The 21,830-nt window shown below is 39.5% G+C and overlaps 1 protein-coding gene across 12 annotated transcripts in view; it reads left to right on the top strand.

The window, feature by feature from the left end:
* The window catches only part of FOXN3 (forkhead box N3), a 201,461-nt gene that overhangs the window by 128,986 nt on the left and 50,645 nt on the right, over nt 1-21,830 (top strand). The gene's annotated exons all lie outside the window — the stretch shown is intronic.

Here is a 21,830-nt window from a genome sequence, read left to right on the forward strand (position 1 = left end):
CTGTAAAATATGGCAAAGGGTGGCGCTTTTTTTTTTTCTGCTTTTTTTTTTTTTCATTTGCGTGGATAAAATACGCCCTGAAGGAAATGTTCCAGAAACACTGTTTTTAGCTCTGTGGATGAAGCAAGGTTATTCTTTGAATATGATCCTTCCTTTTACTCCTTAATTGTGCTGATAGCAGAATGTACACAAAGGTAGGTAGTAGTGCTGTAATGGGGAAAAAAATGACCAAGTATGTGTCTCAGGAAACCTACCCTGGTTAAGTGTGCTTATTTTTGTAGAGGAATATTAAATATCTTATTTACATTGAATGGGCATTATAAACAGACGCTATATGACTGTAGTTTTGATAGGTGAAGATTTCCAGACTTTAAAAAAAGTCTAGACTTTAAAAAACCATTTTTCACTGCTAAGTGTGTATTTCTGCCACTGAGTACATAGAACTACCATCACTCTTAATGTAAGTATCTTGGGAACACAAAAGGCTGTTTCCCCAGACTGTATGTGTTTGTATATGGTGCAAAAGTAGCTTACTCCAGTTGGGATGATTTTATGGTCTTTGCAAGTGTTTTTTTCCATGAAATGTCTGAGTTTTGTGTTTAGTCTCATGGTGCCAAGAGTTTTCTGGCAGAAAATGCTGTATAATGTTCTCTGGAACATTTATCCAAATCAGCTAGGATAGAGCCTTTCTCACAACTAGGCTCACAAGAAAATAATTGGCAGGCTTACCTTTAACACCTCAAAGTAATTAATCATCTGTAATTCACCCAAGATTATATTTCAGATGATTCCTTGCATATATCTAAGAACCTGCATCATTCTTTTCTCCAATACCTATGCTGAGACTGTGTCAAAGAAAGTTAAAATTCATTAAAGCATTCAGCTTGTTTCTAGCACTAGGAGATGGTTTAGATTGTAGAGTTTGTCAGCTTTAGTGTTGATAGACGTGCTACCTTTTTGTAAGGAAAAAAAGAAAATATTGTGACTGGATATGCTTGATTTGTTTTCAGTTGTTCAAGAATTCCAGTTTTAAACGTGTACCTGCACATATACAGTCTTTGTAATTTGAGTTCATAGAACATAAACTTACTCTGTCAAGTCTGTACGGCATAAATGTTTTACTTCTTATTGTGATGCAAGATACCCAGGAATTAATAACTCTGTCTTACAGTCCTTCTTATCTCAGTTGTTGCTTAAAGCCTTCTCCAATACAGAAGAGTGCACAGTTCTCCACCCTCTTATTGTTTGCCCTCCTCTGCCTTCCAAACTGAGGGGAGAAAAAACAAAGCCCCAGACATTTCAGTGTATTAAAGATATATATATAGAGAGAGATGACTGCCTTTTCAATCAGCTAACAAAGCCTAACAGAGCTTTAACTGAGCTGTCATTCTGCTTTGCCATTTCAAGTGGAAAATTCAGTCAATTTGAACTCTAATATGCATAATATAACTGTGGCTGGGAGAATGAGAGACTGTGAAGAAAAACCCTATTAAAGTAATCTAACACTTCCTGATTTTAATATAATATTAAAACAAGGAATTCACTTAACCAAGCTGACTCCTTCCTTCCTTCCTTCCTTCCTTCCTTCCTTCCTTCCTTCCTTCCTTCCTTCCTTCCTTCCTTCCTTCCTTCCTTCCTTCCTTCCTTCCTTCCTTCCTTCCTTCCTTCCTTCCTTCCTTCCTTCCTTCCTTCCTTCCTTCCTTCCTTCCTTCCTTCCTTCCTTCCTTCCTTCCTTCCTTCCTTCCTTCCTTCCTTCCTTCCTTCCTTCCTTCCTTCCTTCCTTCCTTCCTTCCTTCCTTCCTTCCTTCCTTCCTTCCTTCCTTCCTTCCTTCCTTCCTTCCTTCCTTCCTTCCTTCCTTCCTTCCTTCCTTCCTTCCTTCCTTCCTTCCTTCCTTCCTTCCTTCCTTCCTTCCTTCCTTCCTCCCTTCCTCCCTTCCTCCCTTCCTCCCTTCCTCCCTTCCTCCCTTCCTCCCTTCCTCCCTTCCTCCCTCCCTCCCTCCCTCCCTCCCTCCCTCCCTCCCTCCCTCCCTCCCTCCCTCCCTCCCTCCCTCCCTCCCTCCCTCCCTCCCTCCCTCCCTCCCTCCCTCCCTCCCTCCCTCCCTCCCTCCCATGCTTGTACAGGCTTCAGCAAGTTCCATGGGATTTGTGTATCCTCCTCTTCCCTGCTTCTGTCTTTTTCCAGAAGACCTGTGTAGAGGAATGGTAGCAGACACAGGGAGGGGTGAGATGAGAGTGTGGAGAGGTTTGTCAATTTGTTGAGTCCTACCTAACACGACCATCTTCAGTCTTTTTCCACTGCTTATAGCCAGCTTAATGCAAACCAAATGAAAAATTTACTCATTTATTGGTTTCAAGTTACAGTATTACCTTTTGATTGACAAAGGTCTAGGTAACAAAGGGATTTTACATTATTTGTACTTGATATATCTTTTGCTGCATTTCAAAAGAAGGTTCAGTGCATGCTATAGTCAATAATACAGAACCATTCTGAAATTTTAGTAAATGTAATATTCATGTGCACTTGTCACACCTCATTTCTTCTGAGTTGTTAAGGAAAATGCTCTTTTTCTGGTCTGGGGAATGAAGAAAAAAAAAGTCTACAATGTAAGTAGTACTTTTTTAGCCAGGAAAGACTTGTAGACTCTCCTGGTTTCTATTAATTTTATACCTGAACTATTTGGTAAAGTAATTTTAACCATTGTAAAGTATTTAACATATCTGTCCAGAGAAAGTGACTGAGATAGCAGTTATCTGTGTACCTCAAAACAGCAAAGGAAGAGAAGGGAAAGGTAAAATTCATTGTGGCTCTTCTGAGATGTCTTGGACTTGAGCAGGATTAATTTTCTGTTCCTTTCTGGCTGTCTTTGTTTGTACTTTGTTAAAGAACTTTGAATAAAATACATATATATGTTGTTTTCTTTTTGCTTACGCTATTATTACATACGAGCTAGCTGCCTCATTTTCTTTTTGGAGGATCATGGTACTCTTTTTCCTAGTATTAGCTCTCCAATCAAAACAAAAAATAAATTTACTTTTTATACTGAGGAAGTGACTTGCTCAGGTGCTCTTTTTAGACACTGAACTACTTCTACTAGGTGAGGATTGCTCCTTATGTCTTGTGCTCTTCTCAAGAGGTCCCATGCACAGCCTTACCAGACTCTGATACCTTCTCGTAGTTGTACATCTGTGGAGACTGCTGCATTCTAGCCTTCAGGATTCCCAGATAAATGAGTCTTTTCCTTCTACTGCTTTACCTTTTCTATCAATTTTTTAAGTTGTTACTGTACATACTGTGTTTTTGTTTCAAATCATCACTTGATATTTAAACCTGCTGTATGGACAGCCTGTGTTTCACTGTTGGTTTTCTTTTGTTCTTAGCTGTCATAACACATTGATTTTTATTTAATAAAATTTATGACAGGAAAATTTATTTACAGTGGAAAAGATAGAGACATACTCTAAACTCTTCAGGAACTTGTGCTTGGTAAGAAAGATGGGGACACAACCATATTAATTTCAAGACCTTGAAACTAATGCATCATTTTCAACAAGGTCAGTTTAGTTGCCTCTGCTCTGGTCTTGGATATTAATTTCATGCTACAGACTTGAAGATTCAATTGCTCACACATCAGTGGTAGTAATAAAATTATTTTGCTCTCAGTATATATCTAACATTCTCCCTGAATAAATTAAGAAATACGTCTTTGTATTACTTTTAGCAGCAGTCACATAAGTTCCAGCTACTAAGTAACACCTATGAGATATAACTGGACTGTGAAGTCCAGTTTCTTGGAATTAAAACTTTAATTTTGAGGAAGAAAAAATACTAAACAATATTTTTGTCTTATTTGCCCTCACACATTAATAAACTAAATAGAGCATATTACTTTGTCTTTTCAGATCAAATCTGTTCTGACCTGAGTTGCAAAGAAGTATGCATAGAAAGTACTTGTGGGTGTAATTACAAGTGGCATAAAACCAGAGCCCTGTACAGTGAAAATGATGCTCTGCTGCTGTAGAGATTGACACGGGAGTGCAGGAACTGGGGGAGTTGCCCCAGAAGATGCAAGAGCCCCATGACTAGTCAGCAAGTGACATAAAGCAATGCTCCCTCTCTGGTTTATGACAAGTACACTTCTGACAGGCTTAATGCCATTCTTGTGTAAGCTTCCTGAGTCTCTAGTCAAAGCCTGGAAGAAGCAGGTCCTCATGGTAGAACAATTAGTGATTCTTCATCATCCAGGGAAGGACAGTGAACTTAGGTCATCCAGTCCCTGTTGTTGTTGAAGCTGAAAATGGAAATTACCTTAATCGCTGTGACTAGAAGATCTACCTTGGAGTTGCTGCTTCCAGCAGTTCCTTACCAGCTGGAGTTAAAGCCATGATCCCTACTGAGCCGTCTGCTTTCTTGGGTGGGCAAGGTGCTCCACTTCCTCTCCTGAAAATGAGTACAGGTTAAATCTGCTGCCTCTGCATATTAAATCTGGCTTTTGCTCCAGACATCCTGCAGACCCAGACTCATACCTGGGAACAGGATTGCAGCAGTCAGTAAACTGAGTTCAGACTTCATTGCTTTCCTTTGAAGCCATGATTCTCCTTTCTTTAGAATGAAAAAAGATGGCAAAAATCCTTTCCCGTTTGCAGAACACAGAGGAGTCACTCGCATGTGACTGCTGTTCCCACTTGGCTGAGGGAGTCTTCCCTAGAACTTGAAAGCTGCTTTGTTGTCTCTCTGCTGTCAGCTGCAGGAAACAGGCATCCTCATGCTCCAGAACAGAGCAAGCAATAGGATGCTTGCATCGGGGTGGCTCGGGGTCTTGTCCTTGGGCATTGTATGAGACACTTAAACCTCTGGCGCTTCAGGCCACCCTGTGTGATCTGCATTGGTCTGATTGCCATGGCTGTAGCTGGCACCACCCGTGAGGAGCTCTGGCAGGAAAGAGTTGGAAGACACTGATTTCACAAGGTCAGGTATGACCAAAACCAGCAAGTGGCTTTTAAGCAAGTGACTCAGGAGTTAGTTCCAGAGTAGAAATGGGAACTCTGGGCACTGCTGCTGCAGACAGGACAACAGCCCTTGATGCCCTCCATCTGAGATACTGGGTTTCACGTTCTAGTGTACTGATATGTGAGATCTGACCTTAACATGAGACTTTAAGAAAATCCAGAGCACATGAATCATTTTATTCTTGAATGAGAATGGTAATTTATTTGAGAAAGAAAATTGCATCCCTATTTCTGAAAGTTAATTCTGTACAAAATGTGGACAGACCAGACCTGAGAAGCCCTGCAAAAAAAAGATGGAAAACCGGCTTGCTTATACATATAAGCTTGCTTATACATACATTTGTAGAGATCTTTTTGTTCTTCAGTAAGCATAAGAATCCTCAAAATGACCAAGCAGTTAATTTATTCCTTGTCCTTAGAGTAAGTTTATGAAATGAGAGAGCAGATTTGGGGCTTCACATTTCCAAGCATTAGCTATTAGTAGAAGCACTTGGCTGAGGTGGAAGTGAGGCAGTGGGTAGGAGGAAGAGACAGGGCACCTGTTAGCTAAATGAGAATCTCCCCTTCTTACAAATGAAGGCACACAACCTGTGGGGTTTTTTTGTTAACAGTTAAGTGGGTTTTTTTTTGGTTTGGTTTGGGTTTTTTGTTAGGTTTTTTTTTTCTCATTGAAGTTTCAATTAAAATCCTTACTATTAGAGGTACACTTGGAAATTGACCCCTCAACTCTGTAAATTACTGTTTTATGTGGAGATCTGAGGTTTTGTGTGTCCAGTTTAGTTACAATTTGCTTATCTTCATCAGAAGAGCACCAAACCTTTGGACCTCACCATGTTTTCTCCACAAATTTTACTTCTCTAACTTCTTTGAAACTGTAGTGACAATCACAATCATGTTCTATGCTTACTGGTGACCTGGCTTTGGTTAACTTACTGAATAACAGCAAATCTGCTCTATCTCCTTATTACAATAAGTCACTTTTCATTCAGATTGTATTATTATTTAAATCAGCTTTCCCCCCCTGCCAAAAAAAAAAAAAAAAAAGTACCTGACATTTTCTTCAGGAGTTTCTTTTCAGGAAGATGATTCATGTGGTGCTTCCGTAGAGACCAAATATTTGAATGATTTATTTATTATTAGCATTCAGTGTGTCTGTAGTGGTATTATTGAAGAAGTAAAATTAAGTCAGAGGGACAGTGCAGCATGTCCCTAGGAGAGTAATTTGAACATCAGAAGTCTCCTTTGTTTGGGAAAGTGAGTAAAACCACAGTGGGACTGCTGAGGTCCTGAGGGTGTTGGTAAGGGCCCGTGGTTGTGAGAGGATTTTGAAATGACCTTATCACTATGCATTCAATAAAAAATCCTAGTGATGGACAGCATTTTGCAGTGATTTATACAGACGTGGTCACTTCTGGGTGACATTTTTTAGCTCTCTGTAGGACATTTGTATATAGAATGCTATGCATTAGCTGTAGAGTATGTATATAGTCCTATTATTCCTGTTTTTCTGGTTGGGCGTGTAAGACAGTGGCAAAAGCTGTAATTTATTACATTCCTGAAGTGTGGTCCCTTAGCACTGATGTTAGAGCTATTTGTAAGGAAATGTGACTGCAGACTGCTGTGACCGAAATGTCTGAGCTACCTTTGGCCTCCAAAGTTGAGAAGGAAGAAAACCCAACTGCAGCAGTCGGGTCTTGCCAACAGTAGATCACTTTGCAGAGTACACAAAGATAAGTTAAATTCCTACCATGTTTAAACTCAGTGACTTACGTTTTAGATCTGTGTAGGTGTCTTTGCTGTCTTTACAGATAGCTTTGCTTATTTTGTAACAGTCCTGCGTTATGACTTTGAAATTATTCTGAGTGACTCAAGATGAAGTTTACTGGCTTAGTTTACTTTCCTTGACAACTGAAGAGTGTGGGTTAGTGCTGCAAGGCGAGTCTTACTGAGGTGCTGACCTTGGGCAGAAGAGAGAATATCTCTTCTTGTACCCACCTGTTTTACCTTCAGTGTGGACTGTTGGGTGAGCTGTGGCAGTAAAACAGCACTTTGCAATCCACATCAAAGAGACAAACAACTGCTGCTGCTGCTGCTGTTCCTTCAAGTTCCTGCAGTGCCAGCCTGGCTGCCTCTATAGCTAGTGGAGTGTAGGAGAGGGAAGGGACTGGATAGTCCTTGCCCAGAGTTCAGTGCTGAGCTAACTTACAGGTAGCATTGCTCCAAGAATGCTGCTAAATGATCTCAACTATGTTCTAGCTTCTTTTCTGGTTGGTCCTGTAGGTGATGTTCTTGTGGCTTTGCAGCTTGAATGCTGGGATCCATTTCTTGTAAATTGACAGCAGCTGATCTCAGCTTTTTTAGGAATTGTATTTTCTGTGATTGGCCCTTCCATAGGCATCAGTTACCAGCGCTTTTCTCCAGAGCCACGTGTGTGTGTTCCAAAGCATGCATGTGGGACTGATTTACAGATAGAAACTGACTGTACTGCCCTTGGATTTCAGTCAGGTGAAGGAAGATGTAGACTAGACACAGCAAGAGAAATGGTAAATTGCTGTTCAGTGGCTTTGTCCTTTACCAGGTCTGTCATACACCCAGGATTTCTCTGATGTTTTCCCCACCAGGAGCTGTAGCCCGCTCAGAGAATGGGGTTATCTGGCTGTGCACAGCATGGTGGGAGCATACTATAAGGGGCTACCAGGTAGCTGGGAGTTCCTAGACATGACCACTGCAGATACAGAGACAAGTCTGCCCAGCAGTCAGCATCAAACATCTTCTGTAGGTGGAACTTGGGGCCACATCACCTCTGGTTAGAGTGGGGCTTAGAGTAGGAAATTTCAGTGGCCTGTGGCAGGGATGTTGTGTGCCATCAGTTAGATCCCGTTTAACAACAGCAGTTCTCTGAACAAGTCACTGTTAGAAACTAGCAGTAAAATCTGTACAGTAACTTGGAAAATGGTAGGGTATGTGAAGATCTATTTTCCTTAACTGTGAAATTATTGTGACTATTGCCATCAAAATCTGGGCTGATAAGCTGAAGCATATGCTCGGTGCTGAGAACTTGTGACTGTTAGGCATTCCTAAAATGTGAAGGTGGCTGATATTAGAAGTATTCTTGGCTTTCATTATTGTAGAGTCTGTTTGGGAGAACAGCTACGAGAAAGGCAGAAGCTTGTGCTTTACATGGAGGTTACTAAAATAAGAATAATACTGCAGTTGTGTTTCTATGAGCAGTTTTGGTGATGTGCAGACTTCTGTGAGCAAGGGAAGGCTGTTGTCAAGTTGAGCTGTTCCTTGCCTGCATGTCAGATTTCTTGAGACAGACATATATTGAGAATTGAAACAGAAGCTCTGGGAATTTTTAAGATGCTCTCTTGCTATGACCTGCTTGTGTGATGGGCAGTTACATGTTTTGGGATCCTTAGAGAAACCAAAGTGTCATAACTAGTAAACAGAGGAAAACCATGTAAAAAACAGTGATGGTGATCAAGTCAAAACAATGTGCCTGCCTTGTGTTTTTTGTATGCTCTCAGTGTTGGAGTTGTTTGTGATTAACAATGACAACAATTTTTCCTCTCTAACATGCTGAGAATTTCTCCCCACTGGTCAGAGCAGATCTCTGTGCTGCTGTTTAAAGATTGGTAAGTTTTCGGTTCTGTAAAAGGCATTTCTTAAATAACTAGAAGAAATGGTGAATTTACGGAAGTGGCATATTACTACGAGAGCCTAATTTGTTTGAACAGTTGAGAAAAGTAGAGACCATCTTAGCTTGGAAGAGTGGTCAGTGATACGCACATTTCACTGCTCTGCACAAGCTAAGCTAAACATGAAAAAAATGCATTGGTTTCAGATATTAGAATAAATCTTACTACCAGACATTCTTCAGTTTTATACTTGAGAGAATACAGAGCTCTGAGATGGACAAGTGCATTATTACAGCTGTGAATGCATCACTTATCCTGCAATGCGCTTATCCTGCAATTTGTAACCAACTCAAAACTGCCTTGAGATTTCTAGAGGGAAGGAGGCAGATTTTCTTTTTTTCTGTAGAAGTACAGTGTGCTCTGAAACCCCAAAACTAAATCTAGGGTTCCTTTTGAGGTAAGTAGTCCTCTACTCTGCTGGTTTCAAGCTACTTGAAATACATCTTCCAAGGAGATAGATTGTCAACATGAACCTACTGTACACAGCAGTTCTTCCTCGCATCCCCCCCCTTTTGTAAAGGAGAGAGAAGTTGCATCCATATCCTGAAGGCTGAACTTATACAAAACAGTCCTCTTTAATCAGCATAGTGAGGTAAACTGATTTTCTTACAAAGGTAATATTTGGGAAGAGGCCATAAGACTTTTAGGCTGGTAAAAGAATTTATCCTCTCTTCAATGCATTTAGTACTGACCACCAGTTAGCAAAGAAAACATGACTTTCCTTAAAATTATTTTAGGACAAGCTTTGTCAATTTGGAAATACCATTATGGGATCCTTGGCTTCCTCTTACGTGTTACTTCTTTTAGTTTCCTTTTCCTTTATAGGTCAAGGTCTCACAGTGGTTGCAATTGCATACAATAAAGGTAATAAATTCTCTTTCTCTTTGAAGAATGTTTAGCCCATCATACTACTTTCTAGTGCATGAGAAAGATAAAGTGAAATTGGAATTAAAATTGTTCACATTGATGGGAAATTCCAGTCTTGATTTCTACATACATGCACAATTTTCATGAAGATACAAAGAACACGGTTTGCATATCTTTCATTTTCATATTTCTGCAGTGTATCCTTGTTTGGCATCTTTTAAGCATTATTTATTTTGTGGGAATAGATACTTGGTTTTTTAACAACAAAATATGATATGCTGCTTTGTGAACCACATGCTGAGTTTCAGCACTCAGTTTCTGGTACTAGATATATTAAGTAAGCTGTTTCTTCTTAGAAAAAAGAACAATAAGTTGTTTCTTCTGGAGATGAAAAAGTAAAATTGCTAAGGTCAGACCACACGATCAGCCGTGTGTGTACAAATATGTCTGTGCCCATGTGTATATTTAAACAAACATTTTAAAACATCAATATGTTTAGCTATCTAATGCATTGAACATGTACAAAGAAATACACAGTTATGTAGAAAAGTACTGCTTTTTGTGCTAGACACTTAATGCAGCTGCCCTGTTCTCATAAACTCTGAAACCTATCAGTGGAGGAAAACTTACCTGTAAATATGTTCTAATATTCTTCTGGAAAAAATGGATGTCTCAATCATGTTTGGAAATGTTGTCTGTGTCATGCAAATGCTAGGCTTGAGATATCAGTACAGCAAAATACTAGGTTTTACTATTTTTAATTTAGTGACAAATATCCTTCCCACCATCATGTGTTGTATCTCTCCCCTTTTCCCAATTTTTTTTCTCTAGAAACACCTTATTTTGTGTTTCTGGCAGTTCTCACTTTTGGTCCTTTGGAACAAATCTGAAGTTGTTCCCCTAATGATTTGTCCTCTCCTCTCTCCTTCAAACAATTCTTATTCTGATTGCTACAGTTCACATTGCTAATGCTTAAGGCAATTTTGAGTTAAAAAAAAAAAAGGTGTATTGTAAAGCTGTTTTTTTTTTTTTGGGGGGGGGGGGGGGGATGTTTTTTTTGTTTTGTTTTTTAAATAAATTTGTAACCTAGCAGCCTCTTTAAACGGGTTACAATATCGTCCACAAATGCATCTCTTTGTTCGCTTCCTGTACACATGAAGCCAATGTAGTATTGGTAAGATGAAGCCTGAGACATGTCAATTGGTGGCCAAGGAAGGGTTTGACACGACCAGTGTGTTCTACAGCATTGAGATGTGTTCTTAGTGCTTTGGACAGTATTAATCACTGATGAAGCAACCTGTGTATGAGATGAGTGTGCAGAGTGCCGGTTCATACAGAAAGGCAAGAGAAGCAGCTTGGTACAGTCTACTGAAATTGATACTTAAAAATACCTATCAAACTTAATATCTCAGTACTGTCTGTTGAATAGCCTAATGCTGAGAGGCAGAAATGAGAGGGGGTAGAACTTGGATGGGTACAGGGCCTAGTGAAAACACAGTGCTACAAGGTCACAACTCCCTGGATTTTCTGTTCAGTCACAGCAGGGCTAGCAGAGCTCCAATTACTTCTGAAGAACAGGATCCAAATTTACTGGAAGGTTTCTGAAATGAATCCTGCTGAAATTTTGTTGCTAGGATCAGCAGTTACTCTCTTGCCAGACTTGCAAATGCATATAGGTCATTTGCGTCATGATTTATTTTGTAAACATGTCATGATTTGACTGCTATCTTTAGAGATGCCCCCTCTGTCTACATGTAGATGTTTCTGAAGAATGGCACATTAAGCTCTTCCAAGTAGTCCTTGTTTTCCACTCTTGGGAAGACAGTGAGCAAAGATTATAAAACAAACATTGATGAGGTTTTCACTGATGTTTTATTTTCTCTGTGATTAACAACAACAAAAAATTTTAAATGTTTATTTTGCAAGAGGAAGAAAATGAAATGTAAAGGTCCGGTTGAGGCTTGGTAGTACACAAGTACACTGAACAGCTGTTCAGGAATCTACAGATTCAGCAAAATAGCTTAAGATGATAGTAAACTACCACTGTAAAGGCATCTCTCAGCTTTTGTGTTTAGCTGAACAAATAGAGATGTTGTGGCAGTACTTTGAGTGGAGTAATAATCTTTTCCACTGAAGATTAGTTTAAAATAATAGCAAGGAAAAATGTACCTTAGAATAGATCTGTTACGTGGGAACTGATCCTAAGGTATACACTTTCTCTAGATGTTTCATTCAGCTGGTAAACCTGTTTTATAAGCTCTAATTCTTTTCCAGATAATATCCTAGGGGAGTATGCTCTGTAAGCCTGACAGGAGGAGGGACAGCTTTATGGACCCAAGACAATATGTGAGGAATCTTAAAACTGTTTTTTGGAACAGCCTCTAACCTGCAATTTGAGGCACACCCAAGTGCTGCAGTGACTGGCCAAGAGCCCCAAGAGAGGAGGGGAGCTGCAGGGTTCAGCAGTTAATGCTGCCTGTCTACTACCTTGGAAAACTGGTTTGAAAAGGACAAGCCATGGTTTCTGGTTTTGTTTTAAACTCTTCACTCACATAAGCAGTGGTATTGGTTAGTATGTAACCCCTCTACCACACTTTGCCTACATTTCAGGTTATTTTACATATATTACTTCACAAATAATTTCATGAAAATTGGAATATTCTTATCAAAGGACATGAATTGTGTAAATCACTGTGTGGCAACTGCAATTATCATTGTGAGCCTCCACCTGTCTTGTCTGTGCTAGTTAAAAGAGGCACCTCACTGCTCTTTGGGACTGCCTGTTGTGTTCACCCAGCACACTTGAAGCATTTTATTATGTCTTCTTCAACACCTCAGCTTTCTTGTATTCTTCATTTGGGTTGTTTCTTCAGTATTTTATTATCCAAAAATCAGGAAGTGCAATGCCATTTAATTTAGATAGGAAGCCAACAAGCTGAAGCCTGTAGAAGTTCTTCGCTGCAGGCACAACACAGTTGGTCATTCAGAAACAAAAAAAGTCCATGTGATAAGTAGCTCAAGGTATGCAAACAGAATGCAGAAATAAACGAGGGTCTCCTGCTGTGCTGGCTGGTTGGAGAGCACATAACTGGTGCTGGGAGGACCCTGCAGAGGGCAGAGCCCAAGCTGGCCTCTGGAAAAGGAAACAGTCTCTTAAGTTCCATCCATGTCTGAGCAGCTACTGTTTTGAAAAGGCACAATTTGAAAAGCAACGTTAAGATATGTGAAACAAGGAACTAGGTGACCAGGACTAATTGGAGTAAACTATGGTTAGTATTAAAGATGTCTTTAGAGATGCTCCACAGTACCTGATTCACCAGTCTGAGAATTGGTATGTACATTTTTCTCTTCTTGGGTTCTCGGAGCTGGCAAGGAACAATTTTACACAAAGTATTCTTAAATAGCTCACGATTTAGCTAATTCTGTGAATTCAGGACAAATGTTGAAGTTTGGGAAGATTTTGACATGCTCTTCTTGTTACACCAACACAGATTAGTTGCAGCTTTTGCAGCACTGCTTTGTGGTGGGTGGATTCACAAGTTGTATTTCTTCCACACTTGTGGAACCCCATCAGGCTTCTGTTCTTCCATAATACATGCTGTAGGCAAAGGTGACTGTTACATTAGCTGTCTGTTGGTAGTTATTTGTATGCTACAAGTCAAGTTTAGGCTGGGAAAAAGAAAAAGCTTCCATCTTTCGATGAAGTTTTAATTCAGCTCTCCTGTTACGTGTATTTTAGGATACAGTTCCACTTATTATGTAATCACGTAATCTTTTTTTTTTTTTTCTTCCATTAGCTTCCTGTTTTATTCAGTGCATTAACTGTGGAAACTGAGACTTGAGGTACTCCTGTAAATCTACTGGAATGTAGCATTTCCTAGCTTTTAAATGCTTCACTTTTTGTGGATAGAATTGACTGTGTTTTGCTTGGGGTTTTTTTGTTCTGCCACCTTCAGGACTTTGGCTTAGTTAGTTCTGTATGTAAGCTGACATGCTTTTGCATGCTGCATTCCATTTCTGTATGAGATGGAATGATGTTTTTTATTGTCTGAAGTGCTCAAAAATTAGTAAAAAAGGAACTCTTGAATCTGCTCAATTAGAGACCGAGGTATCCATTTAGCAAAAAAGAATATTCTGTTAGCTGTTTATTTGGGGATTTGTTCTCCTTGCCTCTGCCCATTACACATGCTGGTGTAATTATTTATTATTTCCTTCATTGAAACTGAAACTCTGGTTCAGTTTCTGTAATTGAGGAAAACAATTTGCATTTTTTAGGACTTCATAGTCTGATCACTCTGGTAGAACCATAGTATACAATACTTACGTTTAGTCAGGCCATGCTTTTCTATAGGTGTCATGGCACTTTGTAGAAAACAAAAATAACATATCCAGCTGCCATATCCAGCATCTAAATATAACATGTCTAAATAGGACCCTTTAGATTATTTTTTTCCTCAAAAATTATGACATATTTTCAAGAATTATAGATTATTTTGATCACGGTAATAACTATGAGCCATTGTCACATACAGCACTTCACATCCCCAAAGCGCTTTAAAACATTTGCTAATTAAATCACACAGGCCCCTTCTTGGTGGGTTTGGGTGAGCATCAGTAGCCTTGGCTTAAATGGAGATTCTGGGCAACTTCTCCAGGGCAAGCCTGTGCCCATCAGGTGTGGCAGGAGCCACAGGATTCCTCCTTCATTCCTGCATGCTTTTTTAAAATCCACCTCGAGAGAGTTTTCTCCTTATACTGCAGAAATGTGCCACGGAATTATTAAGTTTCTCCTTGTATATTTTTGACTCTTTGAGTTTTGTGGGCCTGAATGAATAACTGTATGGTCTCTCAGTTTGGTAAGAAGTTTGCCATAGGTTTTCTTAGTTGGACATATACTGCAAGATTGATTTGCAGAAGACCACAAATAGACAGGTGGTAAAAGGGGATACCCTTCTGCATTTGGCCAAGTGAGAAAGTGGACAACATGACCAAGGAGTGGGGAAGGTAACTGGGGAACAACAAATTACCTGTGTGAAGGGGTTGTAAATCCCTTCAGTACTTCATGGCCCTCAAGAGTACATTTTTATCTCTGGTAATCTGTACGTGGCTCCTCTGCAGGCATGGCTGCTTTGTAAGCTCTGGGCCAGCTTCCATGTGACAAACCCCACCTTCTGCTCTCAGTTCCTGAATTTTCACATGTGAACTCTGCAGCTTTGGCCAGGAGATGATGGCTTTCTCTGGTGTCATTGCTGGGGTATCTGTATGGGCAGCTGGGGCTTGCGTATAGGTGTGCAGCTCACTCTGTAGAGCTGTCAGAGCAGTCACAGAAGCAACACTGTCATTTTCTGCAGTATTTATCTATTTAAAGTACTCAAATTGCAGAACACTCAAATTAAGCAGTTCATGCACTTTGGAATTGAAGAGATTGCTTTGGAGAAAGTCTCCAGCTGCAGTTGAATTAATGCTAACCAGGGCCTGAGGATTGCTAGAAATAGGAGTGCAGATGAGGGGCTGGGAAACCTGGCAGAGTTTCAGAATGCAAGGGTGGGGTGGCTGGGGAGCGTTATCTTATCTAAAGGGTAATTTCTGTTCTGTATGTTAATTAAAACACATAATGTACAAACTAGCATTTAGGAAGTCTTTCATTTAGGAAGTATTTCGGAGGATCTTTTCCTAAGGGGATGTTTTGGAAGTAAATTTCTAGTTGTACGTGCCTGTTCTATGCAGCCACTAAGAATAAGCTAAGTACTGAAGCAAACTAAATTATATGCCCTCTTTAAGGAATGGGGTTTTATGTATGTTGATAGTCTTGGGAGAACTGTTTTTATTTTGCTCTTAATAGTGCATTTTGGGTATTCTGATTCTTTCAGGACAATACAAAAAAACATATTTGTCAAATTAGAGATTAACAGTGTAAGATGGAGGAGTCCAGTACAAGAATACAGAAATCAGTTTTCAGTTAAAAAAAAAAACTGTTATGAAGTTTTATTTATTTATTAATGGTTCTTCTTCATGAAGATGACTTGGACAAACTAATCCAAGAATGAGTTTGGATGGGCTAAACCTGTTAGAGGTGGGTTTGATTGTGTATTTCTGGCAAGTGTGGAAACAAAATTCCCATTTAGTAATCAGAAGTTGTTTACATGGGAGGCATGTTTTTCATTATCTTGTCAGTTTTATTTTCTTTGCTGTCTTATTGTGCACTCACAACTGATCTGTATGCATCCTTGCTTCTGTGCAACATACTTGCATCTCAGGTTAAATGATCTCATGCACTGGCAGAGGTGAGTACTGCTGTCATTTTATTTCCTACTGTACCTTTTTTATGGGTCAAAGGTGCATACCACCTCAAAAAAAGCAACAAAATAATGCAAAATATTTCTCACTTGTAAAACTGTATAATTTCTCCAGTACTCAGTAATTGCAATGACCTCAGGTGTAGCAAATGAATAACAAGAAAAGCCAAGTAAGAGTCCTGCTGGATTTAGAGGCAGGGATTTTGTTTTTTAAACTGATGCAGAAGGACAAATATTTCCTTTCATGGGCAAAAGAAGTTACAAATGCCTGTAGGGAATTAAAAGAGATTTGGAAATGAAATGCAGACCTGTGCCTCAAATATAAAATTGCATGTGGTTTGCCTGGGCATTTCAGTAAATCCACTGTCCTAATCTAATCCAAATAATTAGATTTTGGATTAAGGTAGGCTATAGTCATCAAAACCAGAACAGGTAGGATAATTTTTGTTTAGTCTGGACTCTGTCTTAATATGCCTGGGTTATTTTTCCTATTTATAAACCTCTGTATCTTTTCCTTCAATGATTAATCTACAAGCAGAGTGCAAAAGTTATTAAGGCTAGAAACAGACAAAAAGATAAATGCTGACCTTTCTAATTGGCTCTTGAAACCTGAAATATTTACCGCTTGGAGGATTAATAATGTTTATGGGATGATTTGTCATCCAAACTAAGTATTTCTTGCTTCTTCATGAAGCCATGCTAACCTCAGATAAGTAACTATCTGTCGCTGCCTCCATGTAATGGATTTTTTTACATCATTGTAGAAAGAAATCTTACTTCCAAGCAATTGACAACAAAGTTGACTAGCTGAGCATACTTTAGTGTTTGGTTCCTTTGCTTGCTTTGCTAAGTGTGATCATGGCTGGAAATGAATGGTTCAGTTCTTTATCTGAAGTCTTTGGCACCAGGAGTCAAGACTTAATAATTCTCTGCATTGATGGGTAGCAGAGCAGAACGGCTCTCTCAGGGCTGACAGGGTGCTATTTTGTTCTTTGCTCGTGTTCTCTGGAGTTAGTGAAAAAGGCTATAAAACCTGTGATTCTTTGCTCCACTGTGGATTGGGGGTTTTCAAGCATAATTTAGAGATTATTTTTTCTCTCTGTTAGTAGTAAAGCTGAGATGTCTGGTAGTAATGATGTTGCCACTGAGAACATGCTTGGTTTTACCGTATTCTGCAAACTAAGTAGTATTAACTGTTTGCATTGCTCTGTATTACAGTGAGTTTTATTAGCAGAGGATAATAACTTCAGCATCTCACTGACAAATCTCCTCACAATAAGAACGCAGTAAATACGATGTAATGGATTGTCTTTGTTGGATCTTTGATCTGCTAAAAGTGACTGTGGAAAGAAAATACTGCCAGAAAGTACTATACTTTTATAAGTGGGAAAAGAAAGGGCAAATGTGAAAGAAAAAAAAAGAAAAGAAGAAAAAACAACAAACAACCAGCCAACAATAAGACCTTTCCTGTGGCCTTGTTGCTGTGATAAATGCAGGTTCCAGGGATTTAAGAAAGTGAGTCTTTAAAACTGGCCTGGCACACGAAGGTGCAAACACTGAGCTAATCCTGAGAAACAAGTGAAAAATAACTTTTATTTGATGGTAAAAGGAATGGTAAACTCTATCATCGTTGGGCCCTGGTTGGAAAAATGAACATTGATGTTTCAGAACCAAAGTAGCCTGTGTAAAGTCAGTCTTACATATTATGTAACAGCTGAGGATTTTAGGAGAATTATGATGTAAAAGCCTGATGCTTATTTAATACACTGACCATTAATTACATTTCAACAATATACTTCTGGAGTGAAATTAAGAGTAGCTTTGCAGCTCTTTTCATTTTAATTGCAGCATCTGTTGCAAGGCTAAGTTTCTCTTCCCTGATAGCGGATTTTTCTGCAATGCTGCTTTATGCATATTATTGGTAGTTTTAGCACAGCTTGGTTGTTTATTTTAGGAGAGCAAAATGAGCTCACTCCGTGAGACACTGACCAGTTTGTTCAGGACAAACACCAGGAGCAAGCCATTGATTTATTCTATGTGGTTTTGATCTTGATTTCCTAGCAGTGCTTTCCTTTCTTTCCCTCTCTTTTCTACCACTTCCAGTTAAATCATGTAATTGTAGAGGAAAGCACATATTAAGGAAATATTAACTAAAAAGGAAAAATAATCAATATTATCCTGTTGAACTAAAACAAGCATCTTACAACTTCAGTTTTTCCTGAAAATCTTTATTTTCCAAGAATAAAAAACCCCAAATCTTGCAGTGAGATTCTTGTTGTCCTGAGGTATGAATAAGATAATGATGCTTCAGGTTTGATTCCTGTAGTAATTTTTCTCCTGTGGCCCTTAGAGTAAAAGCCCCTTTGTGTAAAAGCAAACAGGTTCCTCTTAGTGGAGCCCGTGGTGTAAGGCAGTGTTCCCAGCAAGTGATACTGGGTGTTGGTAAGAGCAGCGGTCTTGGGCAAAGTTTTACCTTTGCTTTTTCAGTGGAAAATCTGATCTTTTCCCACCTAACCTTTTAACAGTGTTGATTATCTTTGTTTTTGGGAAGTCCTGTTTTTTCACAGACACATGCAGAGAACAGTGTTCCAGCGTTTCCTTGTGTAAATGTGGGTTTTAATTGTTTTCCTTCTTCAGGACCTTCAGGGAGCAGTGTATGAACTAATCCAGCAGCATAAAAACTTTGATGTACACAGTTAGGAATACTTGTACTACAGATGCTTCTTTGTTGCTCACATGTGGAGTCCTGGTACCAGCCTGGGTGTCTGGTCCATGCAGTGTAGGTTGATCATGTAGGTTAATTTGTAGGTGACAGAAACACCAGCAGAGATGTTCAGCTATGTCACATGCTGAACTAGCTGATCAGGAACTCTGCTGAGTTACAGGAGTTCTCACCAAAGCATTTTAGACTGCATGTGGTCTCATTGAAGGAAATTTAATGAAAAACTTCCCATAAAAGTTGAGAGTATACTATGGAAGTTAGTGCTGACAAGTCCCTTTCATGTAGCCGTAGTTTAACATCAAAAAAGAGCTCATTCTAAAATATTAGCATAAATTTGGGGCTTTAAGCTTAATTAGGACATGTATGTTGTAAAATAAATTGCAGGGGGGGAAAAGTTCCCACCTTATTTATAATTATATTTGTACAACTTTTTATACAGTAATTATGTTTGACTCTGAACATTAAGTTATATTGGGAATTTAATGGTATAGGCTGAGTCTGAATTTTAAGTGTGAGCAATGTTTAAAAAGCAATTAACACAGAGAGGTGAACAGAGTGATAAATGGGGGAGGAGGCAAGCAATGGAAAGTGAAATGATCTTGCTGTAACAGTTTAATGTTCAAGAGATGCGACTCATTGTCGCCTGAATTTCTGCTGGGCTTTTACACAAAACAAATCTTGTGGCAGGGTAATGTTTGTATGCAAGGCTTCACCTGGCAGCTTTGACTTTCCCAGGGGCTTTCTTTTGCCCACAGTATAGAGACCAGTGTCTGATTACATAAACATAACTTACTAAATATAACATGACATTGATTATGAAAAGTTTATGTTTTATTGTGGTTTTGGAAGACATCTGTCTATCATAGACATTTATGCAGTGCTGATAGTTGTAAGATTTACAGCTGGGGCACATGTTCAAAAGTAAATAGACAAACTCTGAAAAGGTTGCAGCAGTACTATCATGTTTTCTTAAGGGGCCTTTGACTACTAATCAACTTAAAATATTTTCTTTGTACACAGTTCTCTCTTCCGTCCTGGTGTGTCTGACTGCCAGTCACATTTCTGGGAGACCTCCTTGTACAGCAGGAGAACAGTTTCCCCCCTTTTCTCCCTCCCCCAGCTTTTCTTTACAAGTATCTTTCAAGCAAGTGTTTCCCTTCCTTCCAGAAGTGACAGACAGAAACCCGAAGTAATAGAACTTGTGAAGTAAATGTAAGGAGATGCAATGATGAGTCATTGCTTCAGTTCATTTTATGTGTTTTAAAATGTTTATTTTGTCTGTAACCTAAAACTCTTCCCAAATGCTGGGCCAGTTTTAATCCTCTCTTGTACTCAGGGAAGAGACTGATTTACCCAAGTTAGAAGAGTTGGTAATGGTACTGATTTGACTTGCCAAAAAAAATAAAGAAAATTAAGTTTCTGTACTGTTTTGAAAACTCATTTCATGAAACACATTCCAAATCTTTAAGCTTCTAACTCTTGCAAATTAAATTATTTAATACACATGAATACAAATGAAATTATTTAATAATTGCAGTATTTTGCAATATCAGTAACTTTTTTAAGCATTGTCGCTGCAATTACTCTATTTAAAAGTACTTATTTAGAAATAAAGCATTTTATCTTCCTTGATGAGTTGTTCTACATCAAATGCATAGCTGTAGCTGAACCTTCTGAGCATCAGGCTTGGGTGAATTTTGTGTTGGAGAGGTTTTGGTGGTGTGGGAGATTCTCCTTGCAAGAATATCATGTGCCACCAAAGAGCATTTTTGGCTGTCACAGCTGAATTTACCAGCTGGAGTATATCTTTAGAGGCATCACCAAATGCTAATTGGCACAGGGTGACTCCATTACACTGGAGCAGCTCCCTCACCAGGCCTGGGTACCTGCAGAGAACCCGCTGCACTACGACTCCTTGGGAGTGCACAACTGTGCACACCAGGATCCTGCCCCAGCCCTGCTGCACTCCATCCCCCTTGGCTTCATCCCAAGGCAACATGGCCATGTCCCTGGCTGGTGGGGGGACAGAATCCTGCTCCAAAGGGGCACGCAGCAGTAGGTGAGGGCTGCACTCCTTGCCTGTGTTTGTCTGGCGTTGGCTCTTTGCTGTCACACAACAAAAGCTACTCCAGACTACTGTTGCTATTGCTGAAAATGGAGCATAAGTTTGAAATCCAAAGGGTTTCTGAATTTCAAATTCCAGCAGTCACTGAGGAGGTCAGAAAATCAGTGCTGCCAGTGGCAAAGCACCAAATGAGCCAGAGGAATAAATCCAACTTTTAAGGCTTAGAAAAGGAGGTTATGAGGATTGCCTGTACTGTTAGTCAGTGGTTTTTATCTAGGAACAAACAATCCATATACATTTGTAACCAGCTGCCTATGCAAATATCCCTTCTATTTTCAGTAATACTCAGAAATAATATTCTAAGTTGGCATTTGTCGGCTATACTTAGTTTAGAATACAGGCATAAAGCAATAGGGTTTGGGGGTTGTTTTGTTGTTTTGGGGTTTTTAAAGTCTTTTTTTCTTAAAAAATTACTTATATCCAATGTTTTAAGATGTTTTGGTATATACTGCAAGTTTGAAGTGCAGATCAAGTCAGCATTGCAGCAGCCACTATGTACAGATGTATGAAGAACATCTTTTTGTAAATATCAGTCAATAGATCTTTTAGTGTTTTATGGAATGTAACATAAAAGGCACATTCCTTGCCAAAACTTCCTTTGTGCTGAGCTTCTCTCTAATGTGATTTCCATCAGTTAAAGAATAAAGAGAGCATGTTTTTGGGCCCGTTTTGCTTGGCAGTGCACAAAGGAAAAGAAGGTTGGGGGGAGGGGGGCGAGAGTATTATTTCTCAGCTACTTCACACAAAGAAATACTGTACTGCTTTCAGAAGTCTCTTAGTACAAATGCCTCCTGTCACAGGCGATCAGTGTTAGGCCATTTTGACACAGCTGCACAGGATACTCCAGTGTGTTATAAAATTGTTGTCCTGGGCTCAGTACTGGAGGGCTGGAACTGGGCAGGAGCCATAAGCCTGATGGGTGCTAATTGTGGAGCGAGGAGTGTTTCAATGAGAAGCTCTCTGGAACAGTGCACCGAGAGGACAAGGCTCACCTGGTGCAGAGCTCCTTGGAAGAAGGCTGGGTTTGAAGGATGAGGGTGTCTGTGGCTGTCTTACTTTGGGTTTGTGCTGTCAAATGTAGTATCTTACAGGAAGGGGTAAGAGACATCCTC

This window comes from Heliangelus exortis, chromosome 5 (assembly GCF_036169615.1).
Source record: "Heliangelus exortis chromosome 5, bHelExo1.hap1, whole genome shotgun sequence".
NCBI lineage: Eukaryota > Metazoa > Chordata > Aves > Apodiformes > Trochilidae > Heliangelus > Heliangelus exortis.